Source organism: Ictidomys tridecemlineatus, chromosome 1 (genome assembly GCF_052094955.1).
Source record: "Ictidomys tridecemlineatus isolate mIctTri1 chromosome 1, mIctTri1.hap1, whole genome shotgun sequence".
Lineage (NCBI taxonomy): Eukaryota > Metazoa > Chordata > Mammalia > Rodentia > Sciuridae > Ictidomys > Ictidomys tridecemlineatus.
The window spans coordinates 114,980,259-115,005,387 of NC_135477.1; the positions used below are offsets into that span (position 1 = coordinate 114,980,259).

Below are 25,129 nucleotides of genomic sequence, written 5' to 3' on the forward strand. Positions count from 1 at the left end.
CATTATGCTGATTTTAAGTCCCTTGGCTATAAACTGAGGAGTGGGATGTCTGGGTCAAATGGTGTTTCCATTCCAAGTTTTCTGAGGGATCTCCATATAGCTTTTCATAATAGTTGCACCAATTTTCAGTCCTACCAGCAATTTATGAGTGAACCTTTTCCCCCACATCCTTGTCAGCATTTATTGTTATTTGTATTCTTTTTTTTTTTTTAAAGAGAGAGGAGGGAGGGAGAGAGAGAGAGAGAGAGAGAGAGAGAATTTTTAATATTTATTTTTTAGTTCTCGGTGGACACAACATCTTTGTTGGTATGTGGTGCTGAGGTTCGAACCTGGGCCGCACGCATGCCAGGCGAGCGTGCTACCGCTTGAGCCACATCCCCAGCCCTGTTATTTGTATTCTTGATAATTGTTATTCTGACTGGAGTGAGATGAAATCTTAGAGTAGTTTTGATTTTGCATTCCTCTAATTGCTAGAGATGTTGAACAGGAAATATGCTTTTATCATGGCTTTGGAACAGATTTAAAAACAGAAATGAAAAGGTAGGAATCAATAAGTGTTTGTTTATTTTACTACAAGGGTGTAAAGACTAAGGTTTCTTAACAATTAATGATCACTTCTAGGGCTGGGGATGTAGTTCAGTGGTGGAGTGCTTGCCTAGACTGTGCAAGGCCCTATGTTTGATTCTCAGCACTGCATTAAAATAAAATTTAAAATTAAAAAAACACATCTTTTTAAGTTGTGTACCCTCTCAAAATATCTTGAAGTTGTAATATATAATACATGTGAATGTGACCTCTTGTGGAAATAAGATCTGTAGATATAGTCAAATTAATATGAGATTGTTAGAGTGAGCTCTAATCCAACATGACTGATGTTCATATAAGAAGAGAAGAGAGCCTGCCATTCAAAGAAGACAGCCATGTGAAGACAGAGGCAAAGATTGGGGTTAGGTTGGCACACCAGAGGAATGCTTAGGGCTACTGGAAGCTATGGGAAGTAAGAAAGGATTTGGAGATGTAGCTCAGTGGTAGAATATCTCTGTGTTCAACTTCCTCTACAATAAAATTGTTAATGCATTTAAATTGTTATTAGATTATGTAGTGTAATTGAATTATGTAATAAAATTGTTAACTCCTTTTTGGTAACTGGATAGTTTTGGTGAGGTGGAACAGGAACCTAACTCAAGAAGCATGGTATTATAGTTAACTGCATAGATTCTGTAGCAAAGTTGTATAGACTTAAATCTTGTGACAGACACTTACTGACCTTGGTCAAGTTAGGTAACCTTATTGTGCCTCAGTTTTCTCATTTTTAAATGAGTGCTTGTACAAGAACTTATCCCATAGGGTTATTGGAGGGGAGTGAATGAGATAGTCCATCTAAAATGCTGAGAACAATGTCTCACTCATAAAAAAATTTCCATCCCATGTTGCCCATTTTTATTTATTAAATGTAAAATTTTATAAAATTATTTTTAGAATATAAAACAGGGTTGTTCCTTGATGAATGGTTGTTATAGACAACAAAATGTGGATTCACAAAAAAGAAAAATAATTTTGTATAAATTAGACAAAGACAAGACTAATTTTTTTTCTAAATTTCCTTTAATAGGAAAGGGAAACAAAAGATTTAAAGGAGGAAATGTTTATGACAGAACTGTGGTCCAGGAAAGTTTTACTAAGACTTGTGTAGGAAGTTGAACTTGCTCTTTTTCTATTTTATTTCTTGAAGTTCCTTTCATCCATTTGAAAGAATGTTCTGGATGGTGTCTTAACACAGTATCTGGTATCTAGTAGTTGCATAGCACTTAGAAAAAAAGACTAAATAAAACTGGTATTTACACAGCAAATAACAAGTTACTATTGAACAGATGATAAAAAGAAAAGCCTTCTTGTGTTAAACACTGAGTGGTTTTGAGTATCCCAGACACTCCACTGCTTCTCCAACTTTGCCACCTTATTATATGTGGTTAAGCTCAATACATTCTTGACACAAGGAAACTTTAAATATTTATTTTATTGAGATCTTATAGATCATTTGCACATAATTCATATTCTTTTCATTTGAACTGGAAGAATTATAAAATATTGTAGAGTTATGCTTCAAAACATAAAGATTTTAAAACATTTGATTTTTGAAAAGCCTTCTTGCACAGGTGTCTGCAAGGTTGTTTCAATGCATACTTGAAAGTTTGGTCTATTATCAGAGGGTCATGAGATCCAGCTGCCTAAAAGGGCAAGATTTCTATATGTTGTATAGAAAGAAACTGTTATTTTATTTAAAAAGATTAATTAGACAAGAAATTTATTTATTGTATGTGAATCTTCACTTAAAGCACAAGGATTTCCTCTATTTAGCTCTCAGTAAATAAACAATTTGTTAGATGTCCCTTTAATCCAGAACTGACTGGTCCACTTTCATGCCAACAGGGGAAGACAGTATGAAACAGGAAATCCAGCTCTATGCCTTTTCTGTCTTCGCTTTTGTCCCAGACAGGCAGGTCTGTGGACAAATTGACGTCTGTGGGTACAGGATCAATATCTCCAACTAAAACTTGACATAGAATAGGAAATGAAATATCCCCATTGTGAGGGTCACCTGGAACCTGGTTCTGCATTCCAGCCCTGTAAAACTTGTGCTTTAATGTCCAGCCCTGAGGCTTCTACATCAGAAATCCACAGATACAAGGTAAAGGGAAGGCTGTCGTGGTCCCATTTCAGTGAGGGTCAAGAACTTACCTTATAGTCCAGCTGACCATGTATTTTTTGCTGCTGATTCAAATGGAAGAATAATTTTTCTTGACTTTGGTAGGAGACAAACTTTTTGTGAATAGTATCATCACTCAGATACCAACCCAAGGCCTTTAGAAAGGAAAGTGGCTTGTTTTTGATTTTCATTTTATTTCATTTGTTCCTTTACTTAATTCTCAGATTTGAGAAAAATACTTGTTTTCCAATTCATGGGAAGGTAAAAGAGAGTGCCTTTTGTGGATATTTGAGGCAAAACATTGTTCAGTTTAAAATCTATAATGGTGTTAGTATTTTCATTTCCTGAATCTACTGGTTTCTTTACTGACTGAGGTCAATTTACCCTTCTTGTTTTCAATTTTTGTTATCAAAGGAATGTGATAATATTTTTTGAACATAAGTATTAAATAATTAATAATAATAACTGATAAAGCTTTTCATTATAATACATTACTGTATAGTTCAATACTAATTTTATAGTTAGTTCTTATGGTTTAATTTAGTAATCTGGAATGCACTAATCCTTTATGTTTTATGTTATAAAAATATAATTTATAAAATAATTTCTGTGAATAATAGAAAGAGATTTAAATGTGTTGTGTTAGTAAAAAATTATATTTACATGTTATTTTTTAGTTTAAGCTTAATTGCTTGCATTCTTCAATTAATACCCCTATATTTTAGGCTGTTCTCTTCCATGTTCATTGTACTATGTTAGGAAAAACAAATCCTGTCCTTCAAATAAGAATGGAAATTCAAAACCAAAAAATGTTTAATGACTATATAAATACATATATTTATCCTATCTTTGAGGAAAATTGAGATAGATATGTAATTGCCATTCTAATATTACCAAATAAAATATTTGGGTTGTGTTGTTCTAAATATTTATGTTTTGTAGTTATTGGGTATTTTTCATGAATATAAGGATTGTTAATTGTGTGCATTAGGATTTGTGTTATCTTCATTTATAGATTCACAACACATTAGATGATATAGAATCCCCTGGGATCATCTTGTTCAATTTATCATTTTATATGTAATGTCTCTGAAGCCCAAGACAATTAGTGACTCACAACATAGCTACTGTTACCTAAAGCTCTATCCCTGATACTAATCCAATAAGGAGAAAATGGTTTTGATAAAAAGAAAATGAAAGTTTTAAGGCTTTTTTAGGGAAGGAGAAACAAAGGGTACTCCTGTCCCAAAGGCTGTGATTCTGCCCATCAGAAAGAACAGAGGGGCACTTAACCACCAAGCCATATCTTCAGTTCTTTTAAAATTTTATTTAGAGACAGGGTCTCCTGAGGACCTCCCTAAATTGCAGAAGCTTGGTATGAACTCACAGTCCTCCTGCATCAGCCTCCTGGGTCCTGGGATTACAGGCACCCAGCCAGAAAGTATTTTAAAGAGGTGATCCACAGCTTGTATTCCACATGAGCCCTGACTGGAGATGGGTGGGGTAGTGGTTTGAAATCCACTTGCTAATTTGGGAGAGGGAATTGAGGGAAAACAACAACAACAACAACAACAACAAAACAAATCCTTCAGTTTTAAAATAAGCCTCAGTGGCAGAGCAGCAAGGGCTATATTCAAAGCCTGAAGTGGACTACTTTTACACTACTAGTGACGTGTACAATTTACATTTTCTTTAGCTTTAAAAATAAATCTTGGGACTGGGATTGTGGCTCAGTAGTAATGCACTTGCCGAGCATGTGTGAGGCACTGGGTTCGATTCTCAGCACCACATACAAATAAATAAAATAAAGGTCCATCAACAACTAAGAAATATTAAAAAATAAATAAATCTTGCTGGGTACATTGGTGCATATGTAATTCCAGCAACAGAGGAGACTGAGGCAGGATGATTGTCAATTCAAGCCTGCTTTAGCAATTTAGCAAGTCCCTAAGAGACTGAGCCAGACTGTCTCATAAATAAAAATAAGTGTTCTGGGTAAAAAGTAAAGCACCCCAGGGCTCAGTGGCACATTCCTGAAATCCCAGCGGCTTGGGAGGCTGAGGCAGGAAGATCACAAGTTCAAAGCCAGTCTCAGCAAAAGCGAAGTATTAAGCAACTCTGAGACCCTGTCTCTAAGTAAAATGTAAAACATGCTGAGAATGTGGCTTAGTGATGAGTGCCCCTGAGTTTAATCCCTGGTACCCCCCCCAAAATAAAAAATAAACTACCTCTGGGTTCAATCCCCAGTGCCAATAAATAAATAAATAAATAAAATAATGTCTTACTTCCTTTTTACTCTTTATTTTCTTATATTCTTTATGATCTTTCTTTGACCTTTTTGTTTATATTTTTATTATTTGTATATTGTATCATTTTTCAAAATAATTTTATGTTTTTTGTTTGTGTTTATTTTTGAAATTATTGTTTTATCCTTTTAAATTTTATTCATTTTCCCCCCTTTTGATTCAGTTCTGCTACATATGTTTAAGGTAAGATGGGAAAAATAAACATTTACTACTTTATGTAAGTTTTATTTAGATAAAATAGAATAAGAGTTTTTGTGTTGTGGCTATCAGCCACTATCCTTAAGAAGATATATATTAAATATAGAAATGCATACTTTACTTGAAACTTTAAAATAACTCAACAAGTAAATACCTACTGAACTCTCATACCTTTGAACCTTCCTTCATGACCATGATGATTCATCTTTGGTGATTAGCTAATACCGACTTAAATATTTTTGACTTAAGATTAATCTATATATACCATGAAATAATAGTCATCATCATCATCAATCTATTCAGTCAGATATTATTACTCTCACTCAGACACTCATGTTTAGAGCCACACATACCAGCTTATGTGATGACTCTACTTCTGCATTGATTATTGGAAGGCTTTGTATGCTCATGCTGTTTATCCTTCTTCTTCGTCTTCTTTTTTTAAAAATACTAGTATTCATCATAATGTCTCACTTCTTTCATTTTTCCTTTCTGTGATGTGTCCACATAATTCTTATCACCATAAAATATGTATTGACTCATAAAAGCTGACTTTTGGCAGGAGTTGTTTCTTTTATCAAAAACTTAGATTCCCTGAAGGGAGACCCTCATTGCTATACAAAATTACATATAAGAGGTTGTGAGGGGAATGGGAAAATAAACAAGGAGAGTAATGAATTACAGTAGATGGGGTAGAGAGAGAAGAAGGGAGGGGAGGGGAGGGGGGATAGTAGGGGATAGGAAAGGTAGCAGAATACAACAATTACTAATTGGGCATTATGTAAAATTGTGGATGTATAACCGACGTGATTCTGCAATCTGCATTTGGGGTAAAATTGGGAGTTCATAACCCACTTCAATCTAATGTATGAAATATGATATGTCAAGAGCTTTGTAAAGTTGTGAACAACCAATTAAAAAAAAAAAAACCTTAGATTCCCTTGGAAATATGACCCAGTACCAAGAGAAAAAAAGAAGTCAAAACAAAAACCAAAAACCAAAAAGACCTTATTCTGATAGGTTTACACATTTATTCCACATATAGCTGAAAGTAATCTGACTTAAAGAGTAGGATTTTGATAAAAATAGAAAAAATATGATTCAGCATGGTATTGCAGTTTTTTCATCGTTTGTATATTTTAGGAAGTGTTTGTTCTCAAACATAGAAGCTTGTGGTGGCACCAAGTTTATGAAGGTAGTAGAGTTTTAGTGCTAATTTAGATATTATGATGGATACTAGTATTTAAATACCTGGACACTGTGTCTTGCCCTTGTAAATGTTTGTATTTTGTAAGCAAAATATAGCCCTCCTGTTCCCAGTTCTCTAGTTTCTAGCTAAATTCTTAGGAAGAATTAATTGCCTCTACTGATTGGCAGCTATATCACAAAATATTTAAAGTTGTATACATAGTTTCAATGTTTTGTGATATGATAGTGGTTTTAATGAAAATAACAAAGTTGTTGAGTTCTTAAGTATTATAAGGTTTAGTATAAGGTTTAGTCTTTTTGTTAAGAATAAAAACAGATTTTAAGAAACTGATATCAAGGGCTATTAGGTATGTTCAGAGAAAATAGGGCAATTGTATATATTTTGAGATTTATCTTTCTAATAGTATAATTTTAGGTTATTACTTTAGATGCTCAATTTCTAATTAATTTTCAACAAAACTTACTCTAGCTATATAGTTTCTCCCTTGAAAGTACATGTTTTAACACATATAAACTATTTTTTGCTTTTTAAAATGTTTTATTCATATATTATAATTATATATATAGTGGGATTTGTTGTTACATATTCATACATACACATTAAAAAATAATATAATTTTGTCAATTCATTCCCTAGTACTTGCCATTTCCCTCCCCTCCTCCCTCCTCTGGTTCCTTTCCCACTGTTCTCCCTTTTGTTTTCATGAAATCCCCCTTCCCCTTGTCTTTCTAGCTGACACATATGAGAGTAAAATACAACACTTAAATTTGAGTTTGACTTATTTAGCTTAACATAATACTCTAAAGTTCCATCCATTTTCCTGCAAACGACATAATTTTGTTTTGTATAAAACTTCATTGTGTACACACACACACACATACACACACACTCACATACACACAACATTTTATTTATTCATTTATTCATTGATAGATACCTAGAGTGGTTCCATTGTTTGGCTACTGAGAATTGTGCTGCTATAAACATAGGTGTGCATGACTTTAATTCTTAAGGATAAATACTGAGGTATGGTATAGCTGGGTCTGTTTGCTCTTTTTATAAACAAGAGGTGAAAAAAAGTAAGAAGCTGAAGAAAATATGGTAAAAGTTATAAGATAAGCCAAAAGAATAGACCATAGGTGAATACTTCAGACTCTCTATATTTTTTATCCAAATATCTGGGGTCTTTATTGTGTATTGTTCTTCTTTGGAAATTTTAAAAAATATTCTATATTTTATGCTGATTAAAAAAATGTTCTGCAGATATATGAGAATATTGAAATTATGATCTAAATCCATCCCAAAGAATAGACCTTAGTGCCCTTCAGGGGTCTGGGGAAAGAGGAAGAATACAAAGTATGCTTTAGCCTTTTAATCACAGTAACTAGGATATTTCTACATTATCTATAGTTTTCTTATGTAGCAAGAAAGCACTGCCTGCCTTACTGCTTCACTTGGCAAAAGAAACAAAGCAACTACTCCACTGCCAAAAATCCTTGAATTAAAGAAGCAAACAATAATTGATTGCTGTGCTCCAGAATGTGTTATTACTAATCCACTATGAGTCATGACAGAACCAAGCATAAATATGTAGTAAATGAAGCCACATCTTGCAAATCACTTCCTGTCATCACCACATGTTGCTGTAGATATCATCTAAGATAAGTTTTACTAGAATTTCAGAAGTCCTTGTTTGCCTGATTTACCTATTTTATTGTTTTCTCCAAAGTATGGTTAACTTTTCCTTTGTATTTAAGTAAAAAGAAATATTGAGCTTCCTAAAGAATTAGGTTTATGGGGCTGGAGTTTAAGGAGGGAAAATTTATTTGGGGGCTTATGGTTTTAGAGGTCTTAGTTCATAGATAATCTACTCCATTCCTTAGGGTTCCCAAGTGAGGCAGAACATCATGGCAGAAGGGTGTGGCAAAATATGTGGGAATATGGTACCAGAAAGCCATGAGAGAGACAGAAAGCTCTGCTCAGCAGGATAAAACATATACCCCAGAAGTACACCCCCAGGGACCCACGTCCTCCAAGCACACCCTACCTGCCTACAGTTACCACCCAGTTAATCCCTATCAGGGGATTAACGGATGGATTAAGTTAAATCTCCTATAGCCAATCATTTCATCTCTGAACTTTCTAGCATTGTCTCATAAATGAGCTTTTGGGTGATACTCATGTCTAAACTATAACACTAAGCAACTGGTCTACCCACTGGTAGTGACCACATCCCCAGCCCTTGGTTGCCTTTTAAATTCCTCTTTTCTTTGCTGTACCTTGTTATAGGAAGCAGTATTGGACACTAAAATATGAGAAATTATTTCAAATCATATGAGTTAATTACTTTGAAAATAGATGTTACAAAATAAACAAGAAAGCCAGTTTTCCAGCTTCTACTCTATGGATGAGTGAAAAGACAGAGGAATAAAGTCTTGTGACCTGCCACTGTTGAGCAGTAGATACTGGTGTATAGTTTCTCAGAATTATCAAGACTTCCACTGAGAAAAACTGGCTTTGGGACTATAGCTATACTTCTGACAATAGATTTTGGGGCAAGAAAATTGCTTTAGTTAGACATAAGCTTTTAAAATCTGTATGAAAAATGAAGATAGAAAAATGCATACACAAACACTTTAATTTTAACATGATTTATAAAAATAATTATTTCAGTTTTTATCTTTTTATTAGAACATTATAATTATACATAATAGTGGGATTCATTTTTACATTTTCGTATACACACACAATATAACAATATAGTTTGGTCAATTTTGCTCCCCAGGATAATGGAATTTTTCACCAGATGTTCTGATAAATAGATTTCTTATAATGGCAATATTTTGTACACTTCAATGATAATAGCTTTTTTAGGTTAATGTGCCTCAACTCTTTGTTAGTTGTACATTAATTTTCTAAGACTATCATAGCAAATTACTAAAATCTTGGGTAGTGTAAATGAACAGAGATTTCTTCTTTCACAGTTGAAATTCAGAAGTCCAAAATCAAGATGTTGGCAGAATTGGTTCTTTGTAGAGCCTCTGCCTGAGAATGGTTCCCTGATTCTCTCTCAGCTTCTGGTGGCTTCTGGTATCAATCCTTGGCATTCTTCAACTTTTAGACAGACCACTGCAGTCCCTTTATCTTTCACATCACCTTCTTATCTGTGTTTCTCCCTCTTATGAGTCTTCTAAGGATACCTGTTACTGGGTTGAGGACCCACCCACATATTCCAGGTTGATCTTATCCTGAGATTTTTAACCTAATTATATTTGCAAAACCCCTTTTTTCCAAATAAGGTCCTATTCACAAATTCTTCAGGGGACACACCATCTAACCTACTACAGTTTGTGTCAACTCTTGAATCATTAAGAAATTTCTTAAAATATGGAGGTTTGGTTGTGGGTGAGATTCTTAACCTTAAAGAGAAGCTGGTTTCTTTTCTCTCTCTCTTTTTTTTTTCAAGTATTTTTTGGACAATTCCTCTGTGAGCCCTGCAGCTTAAATTTAAAATTAGTTGTGATACCAAATTTTGCTCTTAATCATTGTGCTGTTTTGCCAGGTCCTTACTTTGTATTTCCTGAGCTCTCTTTCTCAAAACACTCAAAGAGAAATTTTGTTTAAAGTTTGGTCAATAAATGTTTACTTGATTGCTTCAATGATACTTTAAACAAAGGACTTTCTGGGCTTATATTATAGAAAGATACAGATGCTGGCAAAACCTGGGTTGTAGTCCTGGCTTTGACTCTTTTTTTTTTTTTTTTTTTTTTTTTGAGGTGGGTTACCTGGGATTGAACTCAGGGGTACTTGACCATTGAGCCACATCCCCAGCCCTGTTTTGTATTTTATTTGGAGTAATGGTCTCACTGAGTTGCTTAAAACCTTGCTTTTGTTGAGTCTGGTTCTGAACTTGCAATCTTCCTGTTTCAGCCTCCTGAGCTGCTGGGATTATAGGTGTGTGACACCACACCCAGCTTGGCTTTGACTCTTAATTTAGAGTTGGACTATGAACAACATATCAGGAGCTTCTGTTAAAATGAAATTATTTCTATGCATTTGTCATTCCTGAAGTTTATAGCTATATAAGTTTATAGCTGACTGTTAAACCAGATTTTTAAAAATACATTTTTTTCTAATTCTGCCTATAGAAATTTGGAAATAGAATAGTTTTGCATATTATAATGTACACTTTAATGTGTTGGAACTTTTCCTATATTTTGATTAAGGTGGCAGAAGCAGTAGTAGTAACTATGGTTATTTAGAGAGGATTTACATGTTATTGGATGCCAGGAGCTTTGGTAAGACTTTTATTTGCCATGTTTAATCCTTAGAGCAATATTATTAGGCAGTACTTTTTTTCCTCATAGTTGGTACTATTATTAACCCTATTATTGGTACACAGATGAGTTAAGAAACCTGTCCAAAATCATATAGATTGAAACTAGTAGGTCCAGGAGTTGAACCCTCTCAGTCTAACTCTTAAATCTGCCTTCTTAATCATTCCCTTTATAGACTCTACATTATAGATTTTGTAATTTAAATAATATGAACAACAGGGTTGGAAAACCATGACCCATGGTCCATGGAAAAAGGCCAAAATTTGGCTGGTTGCCTATACAGCTATAAGTTATTTTTACATTTTTTCAATGTTAAAAAAATATAAAAAGAAGAATAATATATTGTGACAGATAAAAATTACATGAAATTCAATCTTCAATATCCATAAATAAAGTTTTATTTGAACATAACCATGCTCATTTGTTTATATATTGTCTGTGGCTGTTTTTATGGTTGTTGACTCAGAGACCATATGGGTAATGAGCTAAAATATTTCCTATCTGGCAGAAATTTGCCAACAAACAATAATACAAAACAAGATCCACATAATATTGCTGGTAATTTATTTTTATCTTTTTTTATTTGTTTCTTTGCTTTCAGCGCTGTGGATTGAACCCAGGAGCACGCTGCCATAGAGTTCTATATACCTAATTATTTTAATCTTTGTATTGCTCTTATTACCAATAGATAATTTATTTTCTTTTTTTAAAAAAGGGCATACTTTAAATACAGTCTTAGATTATTTAAGAATTTTAATTACACATTCAAGAAATGGTAAAAATATATTTAGGAAATTTTATTATTTGGAATTATATATGAAAAATAAATCAACATTTATTGGCTTATTTTATTAGTTTGTATATTTTCAAAGAATATGTCAACTTCATCATGCAAATGTCTAAAAGTATTGTAAATATTTTCTGTCTTAGCTATTAAGTAGAATAAGCCTTGTCTTCTTTTGATTACTCATTTATTTATTCATTTCAGATGATTTGCATTGTTGATTGGTATACTTACTTTGTCCTTAATATGAAGAAAATGAAAATATTGTTTAAACCTCAACTAAAAATACTTTTATTAAAATATTTTATTATTTATTATGTATTTGGCAAATATAATAACTGTAGTTAATAGTCCATTTAGGTAATCACAAATAGCCTTTTGTATTTCTCACTTAAATTTGCCTCAAGAGAACTATGAAAAATGTTATATTTATAGTGAAATTATATTGTTACATTAACTTAGCAAATAATTTTAATGAGCTATGACATGCTTGTCATATAAACATATAAAATTGTGATAGTTCTTATGCACAATAACCAAATGAGTATTAATCTGTGTTTTTGTGCATATTTTTTCTGTCCTGCTTTATGTAAGCACAATTTTTTTTGTAAAAACAAACTGGTTAAGAAACCATCTTCTTTATTCTCTTTGGCATTCTGATTTGTAATAAGGTCAGGTGATTAGTATTAAATTGTATGACTTCTATTTTGCTTCATTTCTTTATAGCTCTTCAACATGCATTTCAAAATAACGAGTTTTGCTACTTTTCACATCTAATATTATCTAAGTAATATTGCTAAGAGATTTGTGAGTGGATAGGATCTAGTATCTAAGTTATTTCCAGCATGTTTAAGTGTGGTTACTTAAAAATTATTTAATTATTTTCAAAGAATCTTTACTAGTCAGATGATTCAGCATGCTTGAGTGTTTTTGCTGGTTCACTTGCCTTGCTAAAAATTCATTGGATGATATAGTTTTTAATTACATTTTTAACTTGTTCATGCTTAGGAAAGAGCATTAAGATAATATGCTAGTCAGAATCTAATTTTTGTATCTTGATAGTTCTTTAAAATCATTTTTAGTATTATGGTATTTAAAAATTTATATAAAAGAACTTCTGAAGAATAACTTGCAAGTAAACAAGTAAATAGTAGGACAAATATCTATGTACATTATATTGGAAAGACCCAATTAAACTCTTTGTTCAATAGAGACTTAGTTTAAGTAATACCTCTGGAAGCTTCTATCTCAGTTGGCATTTAGAAAATGTAATTTTAATGAAACTTTTAGAGATAATTTTTCATTTGCCTTTTTTTTAAAATAATGGTTTGGTAAGATAATCCTTTTAAAATCCTATCTTTCTGAATTATTGTTTAATTAAGACCATCCTTACTGAAGTGCTGTTTTCTTTTTTCTTTTTAGATATACATGACAGTAGAGTATATTTTGACATATTATACATACATGGAGTCTAACTGATTCTAGTTATAATCCTATTCTTGTGGTTGTACGTGATGTGGAGTTATACTGTTTACATATTTATATGTAAGGATACAAAAGTTATGTCCAATTCAGTCTCCTGTCTTTCCTATTCCTATCTTCTTCCTTTCTCTTCACTCCCCTTTGTCTAATCCAATGAACTTCTACTCTTCCCCCTCCTCACCCTTCTTCATTGTGGGTTAGCATCCACATATCTGAGAGAATGTTTTTTTCGTCTTTAGTTTTTTGGGACTGGCTTATTTCACGTAGCATGATATTTTCCAGTTCTATCCGTTTACCAGCAAATGCCATAATTTCAGTCTTCTTTAAGGCTGAGTAATATACCACATTTTCTTTATCCATTCATTTGTTGAAAGGCACCTAGTTTGGTTCCATAGCTTAGCTATTGTGAATTGAGCTGCTATGAACATTGATGTGACTGTGTCACTGTAGTATGCTGATTTTAAGTCTTTGGGGTATATGCCAAGGAGTGGGATAACTGGGTCAAGTGATGGTTGCATTCCAAGTTTTCTGAGGAATTTTCTTACTGCTTTCCATAGTGGTTGCACCAATTTGCAGTCCCACCAGCAATTTATGAGTGTACCTTTTCCCCCACATTCTTGTAAACATTTATTGTTACTTGTATTTTTGATAATTGCCATTCTGAATGCAGTGAGATGGAATGTCAGTATAGTTTTAATTTTCATTTCTCTAATAGCTAGAGATATTGAACATTTTTTCATATATTTATTGGTCATTTGTATTTCTTCTATGAAGTACCTGTTCAGTTTCTTTGCCTATTTATTGATTGGGTTATTATTATTATTTTGGTGTTAAGTTTTTTGAGTTCTTTGTATATCCTGGAGATTTGGTTTATTTCACTTAATATAATGTCCTCCAGTTCCATCCACAGTTCCTCTATCTGAGGTGCACGTGGTAAAGATTTTCTCCCATTCTGTAGGTTCTCTTTCACATTCTTAATTCTTTCCTTTGCTGTGAAGAAAGTTTTTAGTTTGATAGTATCCCATTTATTACTTCTTGATTTTACTTCTTGAGCTCTAGGAGTTTTATTGAGGAAGTTGTTTCCTAAGCTGACACAATGGAGAGTTGGGCCTATATTTTCTTCAAGTAGGTGCAGGGTCTCTGGTCAAATGACAAGGACCTTGATCCACTTTGAGTTGAGTTGTGTGCAGGGTGAGAGAGAGAGGTTTAATTTCATTCTACCACATATGGATTTTATGTTTTTCCAGAACCATTTGTTGAAGAGGGTATATAGTATCTAATGTATGTTCATGATGCTTTTGTCTACTATGAGATAACCATATCTATGGGGTAACTGTGGGTATATCTCTGTGTCTTCTATTCTGTTCCATTAGTCAAAGTGATGGTTTCTATTGATATTATTTTACATGAATATATCATGACTCTATCAATCAGTTATACAGTTATCTGAATATAGTACAATAAATTAATACTCATAAAAGATCAGGGTTTTATCTGAAATAAGGCATAGAAAGACAAAGACATTCTGATTAGAAATAATCTAAAATAGAATGAATAAATTGTGTAAATTCTATGCCTAATTCTATGTCCAGAAAATTATTGGTATTTTTCCCTTATATTGAAGATTTTAAAAAGTAGTACTGAGTTCTTTGCATGTATTCTATATACAGTATACACATGTTTGTAGATAGATACATATTTATGTAGTTAAGATCATATCATTCATACAATTTTATATTCTATTTATCACATTATTGGAATATAGTTATTAAAAGTCCTTGTAGTCATTATTTAAGAAAAAAATAATACTGGGACTGAGAATGTAGGTCAGCAGAGGGACCTAGCATATGTGAGGGCCTGGGTTCTATTTCCTGCATTCCTCCCCCCCCCAAATAAAAAAACGCTGTAAAAGTAACAGCGTGTCTTTTTTCAGCTTTTTATCAATTTGTGGTAGTGTTTTACCTTCTTTGCATTTTACTTACTTAGTATATATTGACAAACTGTAGTTGTATGTATTTCTGGGGTACAAAGTAGTATTTTGATTTTTAAATACAATGTAGAATGCTTAAGTAAAATTACTTAACATATCCATCACCTCAAATATTTAACTTTCTTTGTGATGAGAACATTAGAAATGTACATTACTCAGTTACCAGCTATATTCAGCACTCTGTGCAATTGATTTAGGAAGAAAACAGACTTATTCCCCTTAACAGAAGCTTTGTACCCTTTGACTATTATCTGTCTATTATGCCCTCTCACAGCTTCTAGGAACCAGTATTATACTCTGCTTAGATAAGTTCACTTGTTTTAGATTATATGTGTAAGAGAGAATATTTGGTGTTTTTCTTTCTGCATTTGGCTTATTTCACGTAATATAATGTCCTCCAGTTCCATCCACATTGTTGCAAGTGACAGAATTTCTTTCATAAGGCTGAATAGTATTTCCTTTTTGTGTGTGTGTATATACACCACATTTTGTACATTCATTCTTCCCTTGATGAGCACTTAGTTTGATTCCATTAACTTGGCTATGACATATTGCACTGCAATAAATATGAGTATGCACATTTGAAATTATTTCTTGGTCATGGACATTCCAAGGAAGTGTACTGGGTTACTTCTGTATAGCAGTTATCCAGCCAGGTTAGTCAAAGTGGAAATGTTGTCCATTCTGTAACTAGTTATATCAAGAATTTCAAAGCAGATCATCAAGAATTTTCCTTTCTGGGTTCTGTCTTCTATTGTGTTGACATCATTCTCAGGTAGGAGGTCATACTCTCCTTAGTGTGGTAGTTTCTTTCAGAACAGCTGAGAATGGGACAAGCACTTAGAATGTGATTTCTTTCTAAAACATATCCCGATTGGATCTTATTTGCTGATAATAGAAGTGCAGTCCTATAACCACAGCATACCTTATTTAAAATTTATAATTTTCTATTCTTTTATTAAGTCTTAGAATTTTCTTTTAGGCCATATAGTTTCTGATCCCAGTCTAATAAATAAAATCTTGACTGAGGCCTTGAAACTCCAAATGTCCCCAGTTACTAGTTTCAGTAACAAAAGGAGCTCTGAATAGATAAGAGGATTATTGGTGCATGTGTGACACCGGAATACTAAATAGCAAATTCATTCAGGAAAGTTTTGAGATAGATTTGGAAACTTTGAAGCATTTACAAAAATGAAACATGTCCTTGGTAGTCTTTATAGTGTCCTTTTGATGCCCTCTGCAAAAAATACCTAGCTGTTAAAAAGAATCCTCCCTACTCAACAGAAGCAATCAACAGAGGAAAAAACAAAGGTAAAAAAAATCAAAGTTTTGAGACATCTGGCCTTTAATTTTTTAAATTACCATCTAGGAATATAGCCTTTAACTGTGTGGTAATTGGCTGCCATAGAAAATGGTAACTCAAAATTGAGAAACTCAATAAGTGTATTTAATTTTCTTGGTTTACAGGTATAAATAAAATGATGACTGGTGGATTACATACCTTAATAAAATACACATGAATTTTACATCCAGTTTGGATATGGAAATTCACAGAAGACCACCATTCCTACCAACAACCAAATATTATCGATAAGCTACAAAACATTAGTTTTAACAAATTCACCAGAGCGCCAAGGAGAGAATAGAATGTATATGAGCCTAAGACCAGAAACTGAGAAATCTCTCATAGTAAAAAACAGACCCTTGACTACTTGCATTCTTGGTGAATCTGTATAAACACATGAATCCCAAGTTGGTTTTCTGTTTTGTTTTGTGGTGCTGGGGATTGAATCCAGGGCATTTTGTACATGCTAAACAATTGCTCAGTTACTCAGCTTTACCTCCAGTCTTGCCAATGAATTTTTGACAAACTCTTAATGACAGTGTGTAGGCTGGCATGACAAATTTGAATACAGAAGAGCCTAGCAGCTCCTACTAGTGTGTGGAGCAAGGCAGCATCTACCTACCAGCTCTTCCTCAAGTGTTTTCACTAAATGAAACAGGAGATCAGAGAGCGATACTTGAGAAATTCTAAATGAAATACTCCTCACACCAAAAAGGTGTAGTGTTGTACATGGTGTGAATATGTTTTGCCCCAATCTGGGAGATGGCTGGTTTGGGGCAGGACAGCTGAGTACTTTGGGTTTCAACTACAAAAGAACAGAAGAATTCTTTCCCAAGTCAATTCTCTGAAGGGAATTCTGACTTCATTGACCATGGACCAGTGACCCTGTAAAAGCTATAGAATGAGTATAGGGCTGACAGATGTCTTCTTAGGTATGAGAATTAGGAGGTGGTAATTCAAACTAAAACTACAATGAAGAGCAGATCAATGTATTAACTATTGCTCTAACTTCAGCAGCTTGATAGAAAGGAGTAGATATGCTCTTATCTGGAAGCAATTATTATCAAACTCAGATTCCTGTGTTCTTTTATATGAACTTTCTGGCTTATGATCAAAGATTATGTAACACACTGAAAAGTAAAATATGTAACCATATGTAACAATAGAGCCAGAAGTAGTCCAGATATTGGAATTATCAGTTTCTTTAAATCAGCTATTATAGAAATACTAAGGGAACTAGTGCAAAAGACGGGCAATATGTATGAAAAGATGGGGCATTTAAGAAGGGATGTGGTTGTTATGAAGACACTATTGCTCAAAATGAAAAATATAATAGCAGAGTGCATTTCCATTCATTAGATGGTCTTATTAGTAGCTTATACCACTGAATACATTGATATATTGCGTCAAGTCATTGAGATGTGAAGACAGGTTGATGGAAGTTTCCTACATTGAACAACAACAAAAAAAAGAGTGAGAAAAATATAACAAAATATTTGATACCATAGGATAATACCAAATGGTCTAGCATACATGTAATTAGAACCTAAGAAAAAGAAGAGAAAGACGTGGTAGAAAACATATTTGAAGAGTTTATTGCCGAATGTTTTCTTAATCATTTCAGCCCACAGATTCCTGACATTACACCATAAGTGTAGATGTGTATAACCTCATACACACCTGTGCACACACGTACACATCATTTACTCATGTCCTAGCTGACTATAAAAATAATCAAGGAAAAAAAAAGAGACATTATGTATAAGAGATTATGTTACGAATTAAAGCTGTTTTCGCATCAGAAAGAATGGAAACCAGAAAATAAAGTGCTGGAAACACCAATCAACCTTGAATTTTATTTATTTATTAAAAATATTTTTTAGTTGTTGTTGGACCTTTATTTTATTTATATGCAGTGCTGAGAATTGAACCCAATGCCTCACATGTGAAAGGCCAGCGTTATACTGCTGAGCTACAACTCCAGCCCCTTGAATTTTATTTTTTATTGGTTCTTTTTAGTTATACATGAACGTAGAATCCATTTTGATATAATTATACAAGCATGTAATATATCCATTCTCATTAGGACCCTATTCTTGAGGATGTATACGATGGTGAAATTCATTGTGGCATATTCATAAATATACATAGGAAAATTATGTCATATTCATCCCACTGTCTTTTCTTTTCCTATGCCCCTTCCTTCCCCTCATTCCCCTTTGTTTAATCTACTGAATTTCTATTTTATCCCCCCACACCCATGCTTATTGTGGATTAGCTTCCACATATCAGAGAAAACATTTGACCTTTGGTTTTGTGGGTATTGGCTTATTTCACTTAGCATAATATTCTCCAGATCTATTCCCTGGCAGATGTCATAAAGCCATTCTTTTTATGGCTAAGTAATTTTTCATTGTGCATAAATACCACATTTTCTTTATCCACTCATCTGTTGAAGGGCACCTAGGTTGCCTCCATAGCTTAGCTATTGTGAATTAAGCTGCTATAAACATTGATGTGGCTGCATCACTATAATATGCTGATTTAAAATTCTTTGGATACATCTTAAGGAGTGGGATAACTGTGTCAAATGATAGTTCCATTTGCAATGGTTCAATTTGCAATCCCACCAGAAATGTATGAGTGTACCCTTTTCTCCACATCTTCATCAACATTTATTGTTTCTTGTATTGGCAATTGCCGTTTTTGATTAGAGGAGATGGAATCTCAGTGTAGTATTAATTTGCATTTCTCTAATTGCTAAAGATATATTACTTTTTTGTATATTTGTTGACCATTCATATTTCTTCTTTTGAGAAGTGCCTGTTTAATTCTTTTGCCCATTTATTGGTTATGTTATTTATTTTTTTTTTGTAAAACTTGTATTTGATATCTAGTAAGAATACACTGCAAAAATGAAGGGAAGCTCTGCGCATGATGCATGCCTATAATCTCAGCTGATTGGGAGGTTGAGGATTCCAGTTTTCAAGCCAGGCTTAGCAACTTAATGAGACTCTGTATCAAAAAATTAAAAATGAAAAGGGCTTGGTATGCAGTTCAGTGGTAAAGAATTCAATCCTTAGTCCCACCACCAAGAATAAAAAAAAAAAAAGAAAGAAAAAAAAGCAAATTATATTTCATTTTGTACCCCATTCATATGCCTGATGCTTATAGTCAGAAAATAAATGTTGGTGAGTATGTGGAGAAATTGGAACCCTTGTACATTTCCTGTGGAAATTTGAAATATTTCAACCACTGTGGAAAATAATTTGGCTATTCCTCAAAAAGTTAAACATGAAATCACTATCATGTCCTAGGTAGATACCTAAAAGAATTGAAAGCAGGTATTGAAATAATACATGTGCACACATGTTCACAGGAGTACTTTTCACAGTAGCCATAAGAAGGGAACAGCACAATTTCTCTTTGTTAATGTTAGTAAAATAAAAATAATAGTAGCATATGTATGAGCATTTGTTACAGTAAGGCAGAGAAGGAAGAAAAAAAGGAAACGGGAGTTGGAGAGGGTAGAGACAGTAGTGGTGTGGAGCTGCTCTGAGAAGGGCATGAACAGTGTATGGCAAAGAGGTTATTTTGATTTGATTAAAAATAATTTGTTAAATGGAGTATTGAGCTGGGGAGCTAGTAATAGTGTGGTTAAAGCTGGTGAAGTCCCTTGATTTCCAGACACTAGGGTTTATAATGAAATAATACTTCCACACTTGTTATAATGTATTTCTTGTTTCACCAATAGTTTAAAGAAAGTTGGTATGCCTGATGCTTTATTATTGTCCCTGAATTATTTTAAAAGCAGAATCTCAGTTAAACTGAATCTTTTTTTATTAGTTCTAATTAGTTATACATGACAGAAGAAAGTTCTTTGATTCATGGAGCAGAATTTTTTGCTTCTCTTATTGTACATGAAGTAGAATCAACCATTCATGCAATCATACATGGACCTAGGGTAATGATGTTTATCACATTCCACCATCTTTCCTACTCCCCTTTCCCTCCGCCTTTGCCCATTTAAAGTTTCTCCATTCTACCTCCCACCCCTATTAAGGATTTGCATCCACTTAATCAGAGAAAACATTCAGCCCCTGTTTTTTTGGGATTGGCTTATTTTGCTTAGTATGATGTTCTCCATTTACCTGCAAATACCATAATTTTATTCTTTTTTAATGCTGAGTAATATTCCATTGTGTATATGTGCCACAGTTTCTTTATCTATTTATCTGTTGAAGGACACCTAGGTTCGTTCCACAGTTTAGCAATTGTGAATTGTGCTGCTATAAACATTGAAGTGGCCGTGTCACAGTGGTATGCTATTTTTATGTTCTTTTGATATAGACCAAGGAGTGGGATAGCTGGGTCAAAAGGTGGTTCCATTCCATGTTTTCTAAGGAAATCTCCATACTGCTTTGCAGATTGGTTGCAACAATTTGCAATCCCACCAACAATGTATGAGTGTACCTTACCCTCCACATGCTCACCGACACTTATTGTTGTTAAACAGAATCTTGATAAGTTAATTCATAATTATGTTTTTCAAAAAACTAAACTATACAATTGTTTATCAATCAAAATGTGTCAGCATTTTGGTTGTTGATCATCAAGAAAGTGGTTATTGTGTATCTTACACTTCTGTATAATTTATATAAAGAATATTTTGAGGGATGAATAGGCAGAACACAGTGAAATTAGGGCAGTGAAACTATTCTGTGTGACACTATAATGGTAGATACATGTCATTATACGTTTGTGCATAACCTTGGAATGTAAAATACCAAGAATGATTCCTAATGTAAACTGAATTCTGAGCAATAATGATGTGCCAAGAAGGTTCATCAATTATAACAGAAGTACTACCTAGTAAGGGATGATGATAATAATAAAAAGTATTACCTGGCCGTGCATGTGTGGGGGCAGAGGAACATATGGGAATCTTGGTTCCTTCTTCCAATTTTACTGTGAACCTGAAACTGCTGTAAAAATGTAGTTGTGAAAGAAAAATAATTATGTTTAACCATTTGGGAAACACATTTGGGAAAAGCACTAAGGAACATGGGTTGTTTTTAGACATTGACTAGTAAGGGAGCTGATTACAGCCTCTTGCTTCCCTAGAGGCATCATGTTCCTTAAGAAATAGAGAGTCAAGAAAGAAAGAAGAATGATTTATTGTGTTCTTCATCATAGAGCTCACTGAAGTCTATTCTATTATACCATAGATTTCCTTAGCATTGTTATTTTAAAACAAGATCTTTATATCATTCAAATCTTCCTTTTATACGTTTGACTTACAGTTTCTTTTTTCAAAATATGAAGATATTTGATTTAGCAAGAGGGCTTTTTTGTTTTAATAAATATTCTTACTATACAAGCATCAAGAGAGAAATAAAATATAGCAAACTAGGTTACTAGGTAGTGAGTACCTCTAAAATTATTTGCCTTCAGTCAGAACCCAAATGATGAAATAAATCATTTAGGAGCTATTTTAATGCTTAAGTTTTGTATCCTGATGGAGATAGAAACCATGTATCTTGCATTCTCCCTAGAAAATCAACATCTGCAAAAGATTGAGTTACTTGTTTGTTTATAAATGTGTTCCTTTTATGAAGGACATAGCAGTGTTTGCAGTATTTCATTTACATTATGGAGTCATCAAAAGCATAGAATTTTTTCTGGAGATAATTTTCTCTGGGTTTATAATTTCCCTGTAGTTTTTTCTTACAAAATCCCTGTGAATTTCATGGCTGCTTTGCATAAGAAGTCCTTAAGATATTTGGCACTCAGCCTGGCCTTATAAGCATAAATATTGTTATCTTTTTTTTTTGGTTCTTATTGCTTCCAGATTCGAAAAAGTATCTGACTGTTCCTGCAGGGCCAGATAATCACTTTAATTATGCCTTCCAAGATTGCTATTAGATTGGATTTATTTACAGAAGTCTGTGGGAATTAATATCTGGTTATTTTTAATAACCTATTATTTTAAAAAAAGTGTCCCAATGATAACTTTCACCATAGTTTGTCTTCCCATTGTTTTGTGTTCTGAGGGCACCTCAGGCATGTAACTCATGCCAGCCTGATATGGAACTCTTTTGTGGGGCTCTCATCAGTAATCAATGCAATGCAATTATGGGGGAGTTCGATAATAATCATGGAAATTTTGAGATGAAGATTTTATGTAGTCCATTGCTTCCCTGTTTACTGATGTGGAAACTGAGAGCAAGGTAGTCATTTTACCCTGGTTCATGCTGTTTGTGCCTTCTCTTATCAAGAACCTTATTCTTTCTGCTTAGGGTCTCTTTTAAGAATCTTGCTTTGAAAACTGTTGTATACTTTTGGATCAAATGTATCACTTACACAGCATCTAGATAGTCATTTGATAGAGCTTTTGATTTTTGTCAAAGCTGCTCCAGTCAGCAAACCCCTAATTTTTCCCTTTTATATCATTGCCTATGCTTTTTGTTGGCCAGGGATGGAGGTAACTTGTTTTATTGCAATTTACAAGGTCTAGTGAAGAGTAATTTCAAAACCTGATAGATATGATTTTGTTTTGAGTAAATTTAGGTATTGCTTCTTACAGAGTTTTAAAAATAATTGATAATGATTAAATTTTAATTGTGAAATAGTTTCGATTTTATATGTATGTATATAGACATATAGACAAACTTAGGCACTATACCCATGGTAATTACACCGAAGGGTAGCTTTTTAATTTTAATTATTTTAAAGCTGCCATTAATTCTTTGACATAAAAATGAACCTGTTGGGGCTGGGGCTATAGCTCAGTGCCTGCCTAACATGTGTGAGGCACTGGGCTTTAATCCTTAGCACCATATAAAAATAAATAAAATGAAGCATTAAAAAAATGAACCTCTTAGTAAAATATATATTTACATAAATATATATTTATATAATATTATTTATAATATAAATTTATAGGTGTAAATATATATATATGTATATATGAATGACACACAAGTATGGAGATAGGGAATATCTCATTTTATTATTATTCAATTTAAAAATAGGGAAACACTATTCTTAAATGAAATGTGAAATCAAAACTGCATCTAGAACTTTTCTTTCAAGTAGGTTAATATCTGTACTTACAACATTTTCTCCTGCATCTGATCCCAATATTATTTTATTATTTTTCATAGCATTGGCTCTCTCAGTCTTCCTTCTCTGATGCAGACCTCCTGCACTGTGAGGAACTGCCTTTTGTTAGAATCCTTGTGCGTCCTTTACCTGGAGAAAGCTCTTTATCTAGTCATTACTTGGGGTAGGTAAAATGAGTGTTACCAGCTTTGGCCCAGCAATTGTTTTTTCTCTCAGATCTTGAGTCCCTTACAGGAGAAAATTTCTAGCAAGACAAAAAAAAATTGTAGAAGTATAATAAAGTTTATTAGAGAAAAAGGAAAATACTTTTTCCAGAGAGAGAGAGAGAGAGTAGTTCCTCCCAAAGAGTACAGGGATGCAGTGATCCCTTGTTTCCTAATTTCACTGGGGATCTTAGGGAAGTTTCTAGAATATCCCACCCAAATACCATATCTCAGCTTTTAACTGACAGTTGGATTGTCTTAAAGTCCCTACTGCACATGCTCTTACCCACAGGGACCCAAGTGAAACTCACAGGGAAGGGTAATTACTATTATAATAGGATTAAAATGATATGTCAAATATCTAAAGGCAATTTTTAGTTGCCTTGGCCTGTGCTGACTGGTTCTGATTAGAACTTGTTTTTCAGATTTTATAGTTGATGGGCTTTGCTTTTAATTATCTCATTTTTTGAGTGTTGGAATCTTTGGTCTGTGTGAAGGTCAGAAAACTCCCCCTTCAGAGTAAACTATATTCTTATCACCAGGGAAAAGTCTTACCTTCCTTCAGATAACAGAGTGTTTGCTGAGGAATGTAACAGTATCCTATTGATTTAAGCCAGAGCAGGACCAGGATGGCCTTCAGTAAGTTGCTCTTTGGTATTGTATTGCTTTTTAAGAGAAAGCATGTGGAATGCCAGTAGGTAGCACCACTTTACAGAATTATTGCCTTAACCTCATGTCCTACTAATATTCATGTCCATCTGCTACCTATCATCAACACCAGCCCTGGAAGACCTACAGACACACTTAGGCACTGTGTCCATGGTAAATGAAGGAAAACTTTATAATTTTAATTTTTAAAGTAGCCATTTAATTCTTTCATCTAAAAATAGAAGTGAAGTCAGTGCAATGTGATTTGGTATTATGTAGATTATAATTTAAAGATTTTATTTAATATTACATACACAGAAGCTTTGGCAAATTAATTTTATGTTTTATTATGGGAAATTTGGACAGCAAGTGAGCTGACCCTGGTTGAAATTTTTTATGAACCCTATTTTTATTTCGATTATTCCTATATGAAATTTAAGGTCTTATTATTTCTTAGATTAACCTGTCTAAAAAGTACCTTAAAGGAAAGGGTGTTTTTACTAATTGTATGCTTTTATTTATTTATTTATTTATTCAGTCATTTATTTATTTATTTATTTATTTATTTATTTATTTATTTATTTATTTATTTATTTTAATTTTTAAAGTTGTTGATGGACTTTTATTTTACTCATTTGTACTGAGCCACAATAAATTCTCTGCTGCTGAGAATCGAACCCAGTGCCTCATGCATGCTAAGCAAGCACTCTACCACTGAGCCACAACTCCAGCCCCTGTATGCTTTTAAATACACAATATATTATGTTTTATAACAACAGCAGTTTTTGAAGTCT

At 33.3% G+C, this 25,129-nt stretch overlaps 1 protein-coding gene across 12 annotated transcripts in view; it reads left to right on the plus strand.

Moving 5' to 3' along the window:
* Fer (FER tyrosine kinase) overlaps positions 1-25,129 on the plus strand; it is a 396,280-nt gene that overhangs the window by 129,667 nt on the left and 241,484 nt on the right. The window lies entirely within an intron of this gene.